The 18,542-nt window shown below is 32.8% G+C and overlaps 1 protein-coding gene and 1 pseudogene across 1 annotated transcript in view; one reads left to right on the plus strand and one right to left on the minus strand.

Moving 5' to 3' along the window:
• The window catches only part of LOC143030256 (uncharacterized), a 25,484-nt pseudogene extending 20,082 nt beyond the window's left edge, over positions 1-5,402 (plus strand).
• LOC143031050 (BTB/POZ domain-containing protein 6-B-like) overlaps positions 1-18,542 on the minus strand; it is a 554,488-nt gene that overhangs the window by 417,222 nt on the left and 118,724 nt on the right. The window lies entirely within an intron of this gene.

Here is an 18,542-nt window from a genome sequence, read left to right on the forward strand (position 1 = left end):
ATCAGGGTACGCTCGCCCCACCTGTGGCTTATCAGGTTCGCCCTCGCCAGCGGTGGCGGCGGGGAGTTATCTCCTTGCCGCTCCCGTTCTGGTCACTGATCTCTTCGTTGACGTCGGCAGGCGGGTGTACACCGCCCGCCTGCCCCCCCTCGCACCGCCCCTTGATCAGCTCTAAAAAGACTTCAAACCCAAAACCTGGGGATAATCAGGGTACGCTCGCCCCACCTGTGGCTTATCAGGTTCGCCCTCTACACGCGGAAAGTGAAATCAACTCTCTTCCCGTAAGATACACACACACACCTGCCAACTACGGAGGATGTCATGACAGGCGTACCAAATATACCCTAAAAGTATATATATATATGTGTATATACATATATACATATATATACATATATATATATATATATATATATATAGATATATCAAGGACTACTATTACACAGGACGTACGCACCCAGATTCCTGGCTCCGCTAGCGGAAGCCATTGCTTTCCTTGTAACCTAACATTTTATATTGGACAAATATATCAAAACTAGAAACCTAACATTGTATAGAGGACAAATATATCAACTATTGACTTATTCAATGCAGTATAAGTTAATATAAACTTTTATGGTGAAATAAGAAACTATTTTTAAGGCACTGTTATGCTTTGAAATGCCAATTTTGGCCGGAATTAACATGTATTATTGTATGAGGTTAGTGGAGAGTTATTTACATTAATCATTATTTACATTTGAGTTCATTGTCTTGAAAAGGAAGAACAATTTAGCTGCCTTCTCTTTACCGAGGCGGTTCCTTAATTTTGTGTGTACAAGTCCATGGGAGGAGAAAACTCTTTCAACTCCTGATGATGAGGCTGCTGCAGTTAGGAGTTGACGCACTGATAACAGAATATCACTGTCTTACATGACTGTATGTGAATCCCACCACTCAATAGCTGTCAGGGTCTTGGTCACAGCCTCGGTAAACTTGAACGCCTGGAAAGGAGGTGATTTTGCCTGAAACTATCATAATGACAGGAACAAGTGTTGTATATTTCTCATTGGCATACTCCATAGTAATATTCACATCTTCTGCACTGAGCATTTTTCCTTCAAGTGCTGGGTGAAGCATGTTGGCAAGTACGTGAGCTTTGGTGATAAACTGTTCATGCCTTTTTTCACCAGTTTTTCAGCTTCTTTATTGTTTGTGTAATGAACAAGTAATTTCTTCCAAACGCTTGAGCGTTAGTGCATTTGTCACTCTGTCCCTCATCTAGAGCCATTGCTATTGGCTGCAATCGATCCAGTAATTCCTCAGCCGAACGTTTTAGGCCTAAATTTGATATTTTGTTTCTTACTTCAGTATAATTAGCTTCCCTGTTGAATTCTAACATCTTCATTAGAATTGGCTAGTTATTTATATAGGCTTTGAGACAGTCTGACATTGCGATTCCCCTTGTGTCCTGGGGCATGACTAGACACTGACCACCTTCCTGCCAACACTTTGAAGCAGCATAATGCTTATTTCTAAAATATTCAACTACATGGAGCACGTGCTGTTTCACATGATCAATCTCAAGGTCATGAGCCAGTAGATTTAGTAGGGATGGTGTGTCAAAAATAAGCATTTGCTATATATTTGCATAGCTGTAGTACATCGGATGTCAGGGTATACGTATATAAACAAATACACGTAAATATTCATATTTTGCGCTCAGGAGCATCAAAGGTAAATTCTGTAGCTTACCCATCAACCCCCTCCCTCCTTAATAAAAATGTGTTCAGTGGTCGGTGTTGTCTATGCTCTCACGATCCCCATTCTCTTAGATTAGAAACGACTTCTTTCTCTTCGAGTAGACCTGTGACGTAATGTCGCGCCTGCATGTCAACCGCCAATGGCGCGGGCACGGGAACATTAAACGGTCAATTTTAAATTTGGTGACGACAAACTGAAACACAAATGTACAAATATTTATATATCATTTGCAGCATAATGCTTAAGCATTGCCCTTGACATATATATTTGTTAGTCTCAGTGAATAGTTGCTGAGAAAACAATGAAAAATATACAATAGAATAATTTATATCTTTTTAAAAATGACCATTGGAAACACAGCGACTAAATGAGGATAACAGTTATCCTGTATATTACGACTAGGTTAATAGATATACAAGATTATTTTGAAACACGCTTAATTTTTTTGTTTTGTCTGTAAACATCAGAGTTGTTTAATTTGTCAATACTTTTATAAAGAAATCGAATTAGTTGCTAATGTTATGGTCACGCCCAAGGCTCAGAAAAATGTCACAATGCTGCAAGCAGTTACTATATCCCAAGAAGTGGATATATTATTTGAAACGGCCATTAAGTGCATATGTTATTATGTTTGCCTGTATGACATGATTTAATATTTTATGTGTGTACGTTTTTTATATAAATGGAATTTTCCGTGTTTCGGCGTGTTTATGTATATTTTGTATTTTTCACTATATATATATATATATATATATATATATATATCGTGCGTCTTGGTAATTGGAAATGCAGCTACGTCATGTCAGTTATTTGAATATTATCTACTTATACTTATATACGGGTGGGAGTAGGTATTTGCCTTTTGATTTGGCTACCTCCCTTATAAGGAGGAAAAAGCCTTTGGCATATAGATAGACTTGTTGTTGGTATTTGTGAAAGTTTATATTCACTACGCTGAGTTGAGGCTGGTACCCCTGACAGCGTGATGACTTTATAAACATATATAAAACATATAAACATTTCTATCTAAACATATATATATATATATATATATATATATATATATATATATATATATATATATATATAAAATCTTTCGCTGTCAAACGTTATTAATTAAGAAAAATCACTATATGCTTTCTGTGTATTTTTAATTTATAGTCTACCCAAAACATGTTGCATTAATTGACTTTTGATGTTAAAAGCTTAGCTCCTGTCTTAGTGAGGCTAGATATTTTATTTGAAAGATGCGAAAAAGTTGAGGACAAGTAGATAATATAATGATATAAAGCAGTGGTTCTTAACCCCTGGGTCGCGACCCAAAATTGGGTCGCTAAGGGTTTGCAGAATATAATTTTTTTCCCACTACAAATATATTATAATTATATACTGTAATAATTAAAATACATTTTTCAAATATCACTGTTAATTATATGTGCTACTTGTATTAATAAACATCCCAGCATGTCATTTTGTTTCTGTAACCCGCTTTTATAATTTAGCATAATCATATTACTTATAAAGACAATTCGTATATCTATGTAGGCTTGGGTCGCGATGCTTGATTTGTGCAACATTTTGGGTCGCTGCCAAAAAAGGTTAAGAACGACTGATATAAAGAAAAGGTTTCATTTCGAATTGATTGCATAAGAAACTAGAGGTGTTAAGTTTGAAAAGAATGCATATATATATCAAAACAAAAATACAAGTTGACAATTTCACAATGTACGTATGTACTAATATACAAAAACAACTACATATAATCATTCGCATGGTTCCATTGCAAATACTTGCGTCTAAGTGATGGTAAAATGTATTATCGTTTTCCAACCTTTTTTATATTGTCCCATTATTTATTATATTTTTCTAACGTTATACATTCACAAATACCTTTTCTCTTGTCTATATATTTTTATTTCATTCTCTCGCCTGTCTTCACGGTTTGTTTTACAAATGAACATACTTTGAGAGAGAGACGTGTCCTTTATTTTACTAGTTTGACTTTTAAGACCACGAGTAGTTCCAGCCACTACTTCCACATCCAATTTCTTGGCAATGCAACTGTCTCAGTCCATACTTTTATCTACTCATCAATTTTTTTCCCGTCCTCTCTACATCCTTCCTTTATTAGTGTCATTTTATTTGCATATTGGTGCCCTTGTGCTAAGGAGACTTTTTTTTTTTTAAGTAACTATCAGATAAACAGGTGGAGAACATGCAGTTTGGTACCTTTTATTTTTCAAAGTCCGTGTAGCTCTAGCCATTATTTCCAAACACTTTTATGGAATCAATTCCAAATGCAAGTCTCTCCAAATCCCTAAGTAATCGTAATAAATTTTTCCAATGTCCTTATTATATTTCATAATCATATAACTTTTGATTTCCGTACCAGTCTGGCTTCGCAGTTAGTGACGAGGGTATGGATTAATTTATTTTTATTATATATATATATATATATATATATATATATGTATATATATATATATTAGGGTGTTTCAAACCCATAGGGTAAAATTACAAAGTGCGTGTATACTTTCAGCTGCATGTTGCCCCGTTTCCTAATTATATAAGCTGAATTTGTGCCAAATTATGCAATGATCTGTGAAGATTAAAAGGTCGCTCATATTGTTCACTTTTTAAGCCCATGCAAAGAAATACCTAATTTTCTCTTCTCATATTCCTGCAGAACGCAGGTGAACTTTGAAATGGCTAGATGTCGTGCAGCATCAGTTTGGCTCCTTGGACATTGTGAGGAAGAACTTACTGGCTCCAGACTCCCGTCCGATGGTCAAGTTCTAAAGCACTTCTTTTACCATCACCTCAACTTGAAGTGCACGAAGTCCGAGAGCGCGAAGGCAGTTGTGGAAGCAGTTTTTTTTGTTCTGGGCGAAGGCCCAAATGCCTACAACAACGCTATTTTACGTCAAAAAGAAGCTTACAGACCTGGTTACGAAATACGAAGGTCTCAAGAAGAATCGTCTGCGGGATTCGGAGAATCAGCGCATGAAGGAACAAATGTTTTGTGATGACTTAGATGAAATCTTCGACGTTGCTCACAAAGATGCGCTGATAATGATGAAAAATGAAGAAGATAAAGTCTTCTTGTTGAGCCAACGAGAGGATCGTTCCCAGTCGAGCATGGCTGGAATTGACATGGATCATTTAAAGTCTCATGAAAAGAAAAAGAAAAGGGCTGAAGTAGAAGACAAACGCAAGAAGAAATCTGAGGCGGAAAAACGACTAACCGTCGAAGTCGTCAGCTCATCGACACTAGCTGATTCCAGTTCGTCTTCAGAGTCCTCTGCAGATGACTCCTTTCAAATTCACAGCCACAAAAAAAAAAAAAAAAAGAAAGAAGACGGATACTATATCTGCAGGTCCATCGATTCCCAAGAATATCTTCTTGAAACCTGAAGTTACGGCGGCTCTGGATCGTACTGGCGTGTCTCACAGGAAGGCAATGCACCAACTGGGGGCTCAGGCAAAGTCTATTGGTATTGACATCGAACAAATCACTTTGTCTCAGAGTTCGATTTACCGGTACCGGAAAAAGAACCGTGAAGAAGCAGCAACCAGCATCAAGGCTGACATCATGACAAGAATTCCACGTGATACACCTCTCGTGTTGCATTGGGATGGCAAGCTATTGCCTGACATAACTGTAGCAAGCTCTGGTCGGGAGAAGGCTGAAAGAATCGCAATTCTTTCCTCAGATGGTGTTGAGTTCCTCCTTGGTGTTCCCAATATTGGATCTAGTTCGGGTACACATCAAGCCAATGCATGTCTGTCTGCTATCAACGATTGGGGCCTGTCACACCAAATTAAGGCTATTGTGTTTGACACAACAGCCTCAAACACAGGTTTGCTTCAAGGCGCCTGTATCAAAATTCAAGAGCAACTACAAAAGGAGCTTGTTTGGTCGGCCTGTCGGCATCACGTGTACGAAGTGATCCGTGCTGATGTGTTCCGTACTGCCTACGGTCCTTCTTCCGGACCAAGTATCCCATTATTTTCACGTTTTCAAGATCTGTGGGGAAACCTCGACAAAAGAAACTCCAAGACAGCAGATGATGATGAAGAAATCTTGGCAAACTTCGTGGGTGATTGGTCCGTACCTCGTGAGGAAGCAATGCGACGTCTTGAGGTTGCCCTGAGGTTAATTGCAATAAGAGATGATTATCGGGAACTTAATACTCTTGCCTACTTCTTCCTTGGAGGTACTCCACCGGGTGGAATTTCCTTTCGTGCTCCAGGTGCTTTCCATCATGCAAGATGGATGGGAAAATGTATATATTGTATAAAAATATTCCTCTTCCATGATCGGTTTCATCTGACGGAAGGTGAACTGAAAGCAGTTCGAGATATTTCCCTGTTCGCCGCCCTGTGCTATGTGCCATTTTGGAATGAGTCACCAATCGGTCCCTATGCTACCAAGAATGATATGGATATGATGAAACTCATGCAACATGGAATCCCAAATGAAAAACTTGCCAAGGTTGCCTTCACAGCTTTTAAACGTCATCTTTGGTATATTTCAGAGGAAGCTGTGGGACTTTCCCTGTTCGACGATCGTATCTCACCTGATGAAAAGCGGAAAATGGTGGACAATATGTCTCTGTCTGCAAAACCAAAAGGATTGAAGAAGGTCGATGGAAAAACATTTTCGACACGGATTTCCCTCCCTGAATTTTTTACGATGAAGACAAAAAATATATTTCCTGTGATTCTGTTTGAAGAACCTGAATTCCTTACGAAAGATCCATCTTCTTGGGAAAATGATGATTTGTATCGTCGCTTCGAAAAAGCAGCACATGAGCTGAAGGCTGTGAATGACTGTGCTGAGCGGGCCATTTCTCTTATCCAACAATTTAACACTGTTGTTACCAAAGATGAAGATCAGCGACAATTTCTTTTAAGAGTTGTGCAAGAGCACCGGAGGGAGATTCCACTGCCAAAAAGATCAGCTTTCAAATGATAATTTTTCATTGCCTTTTTTAAAGAGTTTTATTTCATATGTTGTTTGAAGAGTTGTGCAAAAGCACTGGAAGGAGATTCCACCGTCACAAAAATCAGCTTTCAAATGATCATGTTTCATTGCCTTTGTTTAAAAGAGTTTTATTTCATTTGTCTACTTTTTTTGAAGAGAGAATTAAAAATAAATTTAATGAAATGTCATTTGTTTTATTTTCTCATTTTTTCAACTTTTAAAAATAAAGCAAACTTTTTGAGCGACCCCTAAATATTCAGCTACCTCCTAAAAATTTTGCGTGAACATTGCATTATTTGATATAAAAGAGGGCAGCATACAGCTGAAACAAAATTCGAAATTTCATTTTTTTGAAACACCCTAATATATATATATATATATATATATATATATATATATATATATATATATATATATATATATATATAGTGTGTGTATCGTTATATACTATCGTTAAAAGAAATAGGTGGAGAGAACATGCAGACTTTTTTTTTTTAATAGGGAGTTAAATGTCACTCCCACGGGCTTTATTTTAGCCTAATAACCCTTTAGTGTACGTAGACCATCAGGTATAAATGTCTAGATTGTGATAATGTTTATTGGGGACAAACTGGAAGAGACTTGGCAACCAGAATAAATGTCATTTTATTCAAACATTTTCATTTATTAACAAATGCTGGTAGTTGGTATAGGAGAAAGACACCAGTGTCTCAAAGGATTACAAAGGCGGAGCATGCATGCCGACAGGAGACCTTTTGGTCCATATCTAGGTCGGATGCGAAAAAAAATCATGATAATAAATGAATAAAAAACTATAATGTCAATAATTAATAAAATACATCAATAAATGCATAGGCATTCATTATAGGTAGGCAACCGCGATTCGTGTAGTCTGGAGACTATTCGTCAGCGTCTGTCTGTCACTGGGCGGGCGCAGGGCAAATTGCTTCCAGTAACCTGGCAGGATGGAAACAAATAAATTAGGACAAAATAAAAAATGGGTTCTAAACACAATCATAGATTAAAAAACTTCCTGGGCATTTTCCGTTCTAAGGCGTCATACACGATGGACTAATAACTTGCCTAGAGTCTAAAAAAAAAAAAAAAAAAAGGTCCTCAAGTCTGTAAACTGTACTCAAATGTGTAAGAAAAAAAAAAGTACCTAAATCTTAAGAAAAAAAAAAAACTATTCAAGTCTATAAAAAGAATGTACTCCAGTCTGTAAAAAATCTGTACTGAAATCTGAAAAAGCCCTAAAGTCTCTCTACAGAAAAAAAAATAAAAAAAAATCCTAGTCTGTAAAACCGTCCTCAAGTCTATATATATATATATACATATATATATATATATATATATATATATATATATATATATATATATATATATAACTGTCCTGAATTCTGTAAAACTGTCCTCAAGACTATAAAACTTTTCCTGAAATCTTTCAGATTTCCTCACTTCAAGTCTGTCACACATGTCCTGAAGGCTCCCAAATTGTCCTGAAGTCTATTTCAAAAACAGTCCTCAAGTCTATCCAAAAAAATCCTAAATTCTGTAAAACTGTCCTCTAGTCCATTAAAAAATTTCTGAAATCTTTAACTTTTCTCTTGAAGTCTGTCAAAATGTCCTGAAGGCTGTCAAATTGTCCTGAAGTATATTCAAAAAATCCTGAATTCTACACAAACGTTCCTGAAAAGTCAAATTCGTCCTGAGAGTCTGAAAATTGCCCTCTTTGGTAGTCGTTCCTGACATCTGGAACACAAACACCTGAAGGCTCCTGAAGGCTGAACCCCCCACCCCCACTCCTGAGGTGGTCTGGAATCCCTCCCCCCTCCCCTGCACCTCAAGTCTGAAAAACCCGCTCGTCAAGTGTCAACCCTCCCCCCGCTCCTGAAGTCTGAAGAAGACCCGCTCCTTAAATATAAAACAACCCCACTCCTGAAGTATGTAACCCCCAATCTAAGTCTGCAACACCCCACACACACTCCTGAAGTCTGAAACCCCTCCCCCACTCCTGAAGTCTGAACCCACCCACGCCACCTCCTGAAGACTGGTAACAACCCCCCCCCCGCTCCTGAAGTATGAACCCCCCGCTCCTGAAGTCTGGTAACATACACACCCGGCTCCTGAAGTCTGGTAACACCCACACCCACCCAGCTCCTGAAGTCTGGTAACACCCACACACACCCAGCTCCTGAAGTCTGGGAAACCTCCCACTCCTGAAGTATAAATAAACCGCTCCTTAAATCAGAAAGGCCCCACCGCTCCTGAAATATGAAACGCCCCTCTCCTGAGGTCTAACCCCCCCCACTCCTAAAGTCTGAAACCCCCATCCTGAAGTTTGGAAAAGCCCCGCTCCTTAAATATGAATCCCCCCACCGCTCCTGAGGTATGTAACCCCCCATTCATAAAGTATGAACCCTCCCCCCACTGCTCCTAAAGTCTGAAAACCCCCGCTCCTTGAGTATCAACCTCCCTCTCCTGAAGTCTGACACCCCTCACCCAATCCTGAAAACACCCACTCCTGAAGTCTTAAAAACACGATTCTCAAGTCTGAAACTCCCCCACTCCTGAAGTGAGCCCCCCACCCCCCGATGTATGGAGAGAAAAAAAAAAGTTCCATAAATCTGAAACCCCCACCGCTCATGAAGTCTAAAACAACACCCTCCTGAAGTCTGAACCCCCCCCATCCTCAAGTCTTAACCTCTCAACTCCTTATGTCTCAATCTATGCCACTCCTGAAGTCAGAAAACCCTCCCTCCACTCCTGAACTCTGAAACCCCTACCCTGCTCCTCAAGTCTTTATATAAAAAAATGCTCCTGAAGTATGAAAAAAACGCTCCTGAAGTATGAAAACTCCGCTCCTTGAGGGAGTACGCGACACCTTGGGGGGGGGGGGGTGAATTTGGTCTAGATTTACCATTTTTCAAAACAGCGTTCAAAATGTTCGTGTACCATTTGGAAATGAATCCCGACTAATCATATCATTTTCCAGCCGCGCGCAATTGAAAGGTCTTGAATAAGGTTTAAAGGGACAGCAGGGTTAAAGGCGCAACCCACACTCCAAGGAGGCGTGCCACTTAGGACCTTCAGGCGCACCGAACATTGAAATTGCATTGAATTTACGCTCGCCCAATGCTTCAACGGCCAGTACATGGGTGCAGGAGAAGGGAGGAACGTGGAGGGAGGGACAAGTCTTGCCAACTTGGAGCGCAGCTAGGCGTCACTTTCCTCCTAGCTCCCAAAAAGAAACTATCCATGTCTCATGAGCTCTCCTTGCAATCTATTACCTTAGCTAGTACATATTACTCTTTAGTACAGTCATCCATCATGGGTAGTAAAAAGAACAATGACAAAAAAGCACCAGTTCAAGATGGCAAGCAGTCAAAGACGACTAGCCAAGACCTCACCACCCACCTCTCACTCCACCACCGCCCTCACCTGCACCTATCTCGACACTAGGTGCTGGCTGGCTGCTAGGTCTACACTATCCAGCACTTCATTCATCTCTAATACAGCAAGAAAATTACATATCACTTCTCAAATTGTACACAGAGGAGATAAGAATCAACGTCAATTCATCATTGTGGAGAAGAGCACTTTTTTGTACCACTGGAATCTCATCAGGAAAGAGAAGGCGCCCACTGACTGCTGCTTAAAATAAACCTCCTTCCAATCATTGACATACCCTCAAGACCCCCAGCAGTAAACAAGGTTTCGTATCAACACACCGACAATGGTGCAAAAAAGCCAACTATATGGTGTCATCTGTCCGTCGTCACTACTGTAATATACTTATACTTTAGTTTTTGAGTACTTAAAGTCCTTATAATTCCAATTCATATGGTTAAAAACCAAACAGTTAAAAACAATAGTTAAAAACCAAACAAGTTAAAAACAATAGTTAAAAACCAAACAAGTTAAAAACAATAGTTAAAACAATAGTTAAAAACAATAGTTGAAAACAAAATACTTAAAAACAAAATAGTTAAAAAGTAGTTAAAAACAATAGTTACAAAGTAGTTAAAACAATAGTTAAATACAATAGTTAAAACAAAACAATAGTTAAAAACGATGCTTAAAACAAAAGTTTAAAAAAATGCTTAAAACAAAAGTTAAAAAAAATGCTTAAAACTAAAGTTAAAAACAATGCTTAAAACAAAAGTTAAAAGCAATGCTTAAAACAAGTTAAAAACAATGCTTAAAACAAAACTTAAAAAAACAATGCTTAAAACAAAAGTTAAAAACAATGCTTAAAACAAAAGTTAAAACAATGCTTAAAACAAAAGTTAAAAAAAACAATGCTTAAAACAAGTTAAAAAACAAGTTAGAAAAAAAATATATATATAAAACAATATAAAAAAGTAAAAAAAAAAGGGGAAAAGTAAAAAAAAAGTTAAAAAAAGTAAAAAAAAACAAGTAAAAGAACAAGTTAAAAACAAGTTAGAAAAAATTAAAACAAAACTTAGAAAACAAAAATTAAAAAACAAAACTTAAAACAACAAAACTTAAAACAAAACTTAAAAAACATAACTTAAAACACAAAACTTAAAAAAACAAGTTAAAAACAATACTTAAAAATAAAAACAATACTTAAAAGTAAAAACAATACTTAAAAGTAAACAATACTTAAAAGTACAAACAATACTTAGAAGTAAAAACAATACCTAGAAGTAAAAACAATACTTAAACAAATCAATACTTAAAACAAATCAACTTAAAACAAAATACTTAAAACAAAACAATACTTAAACAAGTAAAAAAAGTAAAAAAAAAAAAAGTAAAAATAGTGAAAAAGTTCAAATAAAAAATAAAGAAGTTAAAAAACGGTTAAAAAATAGTTAAGAGTTACAAAATGGTTTAAAATAGTTAAAAGTATAGTTTTAAAAAATAGTTTGAAATCGTTTAAAAATAGCTAAAAAAATAGTTTAAAATAGTAAAAAAAAAATAGTTAAAGTTAAAAAATAGTTTAGGTTAAAAAATATTTTAATTTTTATTTTTCATTTTTTGCAAGCAATAGTTTTGCAAACAATAGTTGAAAAACATTAATCGAAAAAAAAATCGAAAAAAGTCAAAAAGTAAAAAAAAGTCGAAAAAAGTCGCAACAACAATAGTCGCAACAACAATAGTCGTAACAACAATAGTCGAAACAACAATAGTCGAAACAACAATAGTCGAAACAACAATAGTCGAAACAACAATAGTCGAAACTACAATAGTCGAAACAACAATAGTCGAAACAACAATAGTCGAAACAACAATAGTAAAAACAACAATAGTCGAAACAACAATAGTCGAAACAACAATAGTCGAAACAATAGTTGAAACAACAACAGTCGAAACAACAATAGTCGAAACAACAATAGTAGAAACAAAAGAAAAAACAATAGAAAAAACAGTAGCAAAAATAGTAGCAAAAACAATAGCAAAACCAATAGAAAAACAATAGAAAAAACAATAGTCGAAACAACAATACTCGCAACAAAAATAGTCGAAACAACAATAGTCGAAACAACAACAGTAGAAACAACAATAGTAGAAGCAACAATAGTAGAAACAACAATAGTAGAAACAACAATAGTAGAAACAACAATAGTAGAAACAACAATAGTAGAAACAACAATAGTAGAAACAACAATAGTAGAAAAAACAATAGTGGAAAAAACAATAATTGAAAAAAATAGTAGAAAAAACAATAGTAGAAACAATAGTAGAAAAACAATAGAAAAAACAATAGGAAAAAACAATAGTAGAATAAACAATAGTACAAAAAACAATAGTAGAAACAACAATAATTGAAAAAAACAATAATAGAAACAACAATTGAAAAAACAATAGTAGAAAAAACAATAGTAGAAAAAACAATGGTAGAAAAAACAATAGTACAAAAAAGATAGAAAAAACCTTGAAAAAACGAAAATAGAAAAAACATTAATAGAAAAAACAAGAGTAGAAATAACAATAGAAAAAATAGAAGAAAAGAAGATAAGACAAAAGAAAAATAGAAAAAATACATTAGAAAAAACAATAGAAAAAAAAGATAGTAGAAAAAATCAAGTCGAAAAACAATAGTAGAAACAACAATAGTAGAAAAATAGAAAAAATAGAAAAACCATAGTAGAAAAAAATAGTAGAAAAAAACAATGGAAAAACAATAGTACAAAAAACAAGTCGAATAAACAATATAAAAAACAATAATAGAAAAAAAGTAGAAACAATAGTAGAAAAAACAATAAAAACAATAGAAAAAATATATAGAAAAAGCAAAAGAAAAAATAGAAAAAAGAAAAAAAGGTATAAAAAACAAGTAGAAACAACAATAGTAGAAACAACAACAAAAAACAATAGAAAAACCAAAAGTAGAAAAAACATTAGTAGAAAAAACAATAGAAAATATACAATTGAAAAAACAGTAGAAAAAATAATTGAAAAAACAATAGCAAAAACAATAGTAGAAAAAACAATAGTAGAAAAACAATAGTAAAGAACATAGTAGAAAAAATAGAAAAACAATAGAAAAAACAATAGTAAAAATATAGTGGAAAAAACAGTGGTAGAAAAAACAATAGTACCAAAAAAAAAACCATAGAAGAAAAAAAAGGAGAAAACAAATAGTACAAAACAATAGAACAAAAACAAACAAATAGTACAAAACAAAACAAAAGTACAAAAAACAAACAGAAGAAAAAACAAAAGTAGAAAATATTGTAGAAAAAAAATAGTAAAAAAATTGTAGAAACAACAATAGTAGAAACAACAATAGTAGAAACAACATTAGTAGAAACAATAGTAAAAACAACAATAGTAGAAAAACAATAGTAGAAAAAACAATAGAAAAAACAATAAATAAAAACAACAGAAAAAAACATAGAAAAAACAATACGAGAAAAAACAATAGAACAAATAGAAAAAACAACAGAAAATCAATAGAAAAAATAGAAAAAAATAGAAAAAATAGAAAATAGAAAAAACAACAGTAGAAAAAACAATAGAACAAACAATAGTAGAAAATCAATAGAAAAAACAATAGAAAAAAACAATAGAAAAAACAATAGGAAAACAATGGAAAAAACAATAAAAATAGTAGAAATAACAATAGTAGAAAAACAATAGTAGAAAAACCAAAAGAAAAAACAATAGCAGACAAAACAATACAAGACAAAAAATAGAATAAGAAAATAGAAAAAACAATAGTATAAACATTAAAAAACGAAAAAAAAACAGAAAAACAACAGAAAAAACATAAAACAGAAGAAACAATAGAAAACAATAGAAAAACAATAGAAAAAACAATAGCAGAAAAAACAATAGTAGAAAAAACAAGAATTGAAAAAACAATAGAAAAAAAAATAGTAGAAAAGACCTTGGTTGAAAAAACAATAGTAGAAAAAACATTAATAGATAAAACAATAGAAAACACAATAGTAGAAAAAACAAGTGAAAAAAATATATATACATATAAAAATACAAAAAACAATAGAAAAAACAAGTCGAAAAAACAATAGTAAAAACAATAGTAAAAATAACAATAGTAGAAACAACAATAGTAGAAACAATAGTAGAAAAAACAATAGAAAAACGATAGAAGAAACAATAGTAGAAAAAAACAATAGAAAACAATAGTAAAAACAATAGTAGAAAAAAACAATAGTAGAAAAAACAATAGAAAAAAATCAATAGAAAAAACAATAGTACAAAAAACAATAGTAGAAAAAACAATAAAAAACAATAGAAAAAACAATAGAAAAAAAGAAAAAAAAGAAAAGAAAAAGCAAGTCGAAAAAACAATAGTAGAAACAATAGTAGCAACAATAAAAAACAATAGAAAAAACAGTAAAAAAACAATAGTAGAAAAACATTAGTAGAGAGAACAATAGAAAAAACAATAGTAGAAAAAATAGTAGAAAAAATAAAAGAAACAATAGAAAAAACAATAGTAGAAAAAACAACAGTAGAAAAAATAGTAGAAAAACAATAATTGAAAAAACAATAGTACAAAAAACAATAGTAGAAAAAACAATACTAGAACCAACAATAGTAGAACCAACAATAGTAGAACCAACAATAGTAGTACCAACAATAGTAGAACCAACAATAGTAGAACCAACAATAGTAGAACCAACAATAGTAGAACCAACAATAGTAGAACCAACAATAGTAGAAACAATAGTAGAAACTACAATAGTAGAAACAACAATAGTAGAAACAACAATAGTACAAAAAACAATAGTACAAAAAACAATAGTACAAAAAACAATAGAAAAAATAGAAAAAATAGAAAAACAATAGTAGAAAAAAATAGAAAATAGAAAAATGAATAAAATAAACAATAGTAGAAAAAAACAATAGAAACAAATTAGAAAAAATAATAGAAAAAAATAGAAAAAACTAGAAAAAACAATAGAAAAATAATAGAAAAAACAATAGAAAAAACAATAGAAAAAACAATAGAAAAAACAATGGAAAAAACAATAGTAGAAAAAAAAACCTTAGTTGGAAAAACAAGTTGAAAAAATAATAGAAAAAACAATAGTAGACAAAAGAATAGTAGAAAAAACAATAATTGAAAAAACAATAGTAGAAAAACAATAGTAGAAACAACAATACTAGAAACAACAATAGTAGAAACAACAATAGTACAAACAATAGTAGAAACAACAATAGTAGAAACAACAATAGTACAAAAAACAATAGTACAAAACACAATAGTACAAAACACAATAGTACAAAAAACAATAGTACAAAATTACAATAGTACAAAAAACAATAGTACAAAAACAATAGTACAAAAACAATAGTAGAAAAAATAATAGTAAGAAAATATATAATAGAAAATAGGAGAAAAACCAATAGTAGAACAAATAGAAAAAAAATAATAAAAAAAAACCAATGGAAAAAACAATAGAAAAAATAGAATAAAAATTAGAATAACCAATAGTAGAAAAAACATTAGTAGAAATAATAACAATAGAAAAAAAAACAATAGAAAAAATAATAGTAGAAAAATCATTAGTTGAAAAAACAATAGTAGAAAAAATAAATAGAAAAAACACACTTTTACACACACATGTACAGACAAACACACGTAAAACACATGCACAGGTACACACGTACACGGACACGTAAAAACACACATGTCCAAACAGACATGTACACATACACATGGGCATACACATATACACACACACGTCCAAAAACATATGTACACATACACACACATACACATATACATATACACATACGCGCCACATTGAAGTTAGGTAATCTGAGAGGGAGGGGAGGAAATAAGGATGACTAATTTGTGTGGGCCAGTGGTTCTCAACCTGGGGCCCCCAAAGGAACCACGGGGCCCCCCAGAGGAGCCACGGGAGCTCCCTGAGGTGCTGCAGGGCTTCCATAGGATCGGCGGGGCGCCCCCAGGAGGATCGGCGGGGCGCCCCCAGGAGGATCGGCGGGGCGCCCCCAGGAGGATCGACGGGGCGCCCCCAGAAGGAACGGCGGGGCGCCCCCAGGAGGATCGGCTGGGCGCCCCCAGGAGGAGGGGCGGGGCGCCCTCAGGAAGATCGGCGGGGCGCCCCCAGGAGGATCGGCGGGGCGCCCCCAGGAGGAACGGCGGGGCGCCCTCACCAGGAGGAGCGGCGGGGCGCCCCCAGGAGGATGAGCGGCGGGGCGCCCCCACCAGGAGGAGCGGCGGGGCGCCCCCACCAGGATGAGCGGCGGGGCGCCCCCAGCAGGAGGAGCGGCGGGGCGCCCCCAATAGTTAAATACAATAGTTAAAACAAAACAATAGTTAAAAACAATGCTTAAAACAAAAGTTAAAAAAAATGCTTAAAACAAAAGTTAAAAACAATGCTTAAAACAAAAGTTAAAAGCAATGCTTAAAACAAGTTAAAAATAATGCTTAAAACAAAAGTTAAAAACAATGCTTAAAACAAAAGTTAAAAACAATGCTTAAAACAAAAGTTAAAACAATGCTTAAAACAAAAGTTAAAAAACAATGCTTAAAACAAGTTAAAAAATATATATATAAAACAATATTAAAAAGTATTAAAAAAGTATTAAAAAAGTTAAAAAAAAACAAGTTAAAAAAGTAAAAAAAAAAGTTAAAAACAAGTTAAAAAATTAAAACAAAAATTAAAAAACAAAACTTAAAACAAAACTTAAAAACACAAAACTTAAAACACAAAACTTAAAAAAACAAGTTAAAAACAATACTTAAAAATAAAAACAATACTTAAAAGTAAAAACAATACTTAAAAGTAAAAACAATACTTAGAAGTAAAAACAATACTTAGAAGTAAAAACAATACTTAAACAAATCAATACTTAAAACAAATCAACTTAAAACAAAATACTTAAAACAAAACAATACATAAACAAGTAAAAAAAAGTAAAAGTAAAAAAAGTTATAAACTGAAAAAAGTTAAAATAAAAATAAAGAAGTTAAGAAATAGTTAAAAAACGATTAAGAAATAGTTAAAAGTTACAAAATAGTTTAAAATAGTTAAAAGTATAGTTTTAAAAAATAGTTAAAAATAGTTTAAAAATAGCTAAAAAAATAATTTAAAAATAGTAAAAAAAAATAGTTAAGTTAAAAAATAGTTTAGGTTAAAAAATAGTTTAATTTTTTTTCTTCATTTTTTGCAAACAATAGTTTTGCAAACAATAGTTGAAAAACATTAGTCGAAAAAAGTCGAAAAAAGTAAAAAAAAAAATCAAAAAAGTCGAAAAAAGTCGCAACAACAATAGTCGCAACAACAATAGTCGAAACAACAATAGTCGAAACAATAGTCGAAACAACAATAGTCGAAACAACAATAGTAGAAACAAAAGAAAAAACAATAGAAAAAACAGTAGCAAAAATAGTAGCAAAAACAATAGCAAAACCAATAGAAAAACAATAGAAAAAACAATAGTCGAAACAACAATACTCGCAACAAAAATAGTCGAAACAGCAATAGTCGAAACAACAACAGTAGAAACAACAATAGTAGAAGCAACAATAGTAGAAACAACAATAGTAGAAACAACAATAGTAGAAACAATAGTAGAAACAACAATAGTAGAAACAACAATAGTAGAAAAAACAATAGTAGAAAAACAATAATTGAAAAAAATAGTAGAAAAAACAATAGTAGAAACAATAGTAGAAAAACAATAGAAAAAACAATAGGAAAAACAATAGTAGAATAAACAATAGTACAAAAAACAATAGTAGAAACAACAATAATTGAAAAAAACAATAGTAGAAACAACAATTGAAAAAACAATAGTAGAAAAAACAATAGTAGAAAAAACAATGGTAGAAAAAACAATAGTACAAAAAAAAATAGAAAAAACCTTGAAAAAACGAAACTAGAAAAAACATTAATAGAAAAAACAAGAGTAGAAATAACAATAGAAAAAATAGAAGAAAAAAAGATAAGACAAAAGAAAAATAGAAAAAAATCATTAGAAAAAACAATAGAAAAACAATAGAAAAAAATTGTAGAAAAAATCAAGTCGAAAAACAATAGTAGAAACAACAAAAGTAGAAACAACAATAGTAGAAAAATAGAAAAAATAGTAGAAAAAATAGAAAAACCATAGTAGAAAAAACAATAGTAGAAAAAAACAATAGAAAAAACAATAGTACAAAAAAACAAGTCGAATAAACAATAAAAAAAACAATAGTAGAAAAGAAATAGAAACAATAGTAGAAAAACAATAAAAACAATAGAAAAAACAAAAAATTATTGAAAAAACAGTAGAAAAAATAGAAAAAAGAAAAAAAGGTATAAAAACAAGTAGAAACAACAATAGTAGAAACAAC

The sequence above is a fragment of the Oratosquilla oratoria genome, chromosome 12, assembly GCF_046742065.1.
Source record: "Oratosquilla oratoria isolate Oo_2021 chromosome 12, ASM4674206v1, whole genome shotgun sequence".
In the NCBI taxonomy this organism is placed as follows: Eukaryota; Metazoa; Arthropoda; class Malacostraca; order Stomatopoda; family Squillidae; genus Oratosquilla; species Oratosquilla oratoria.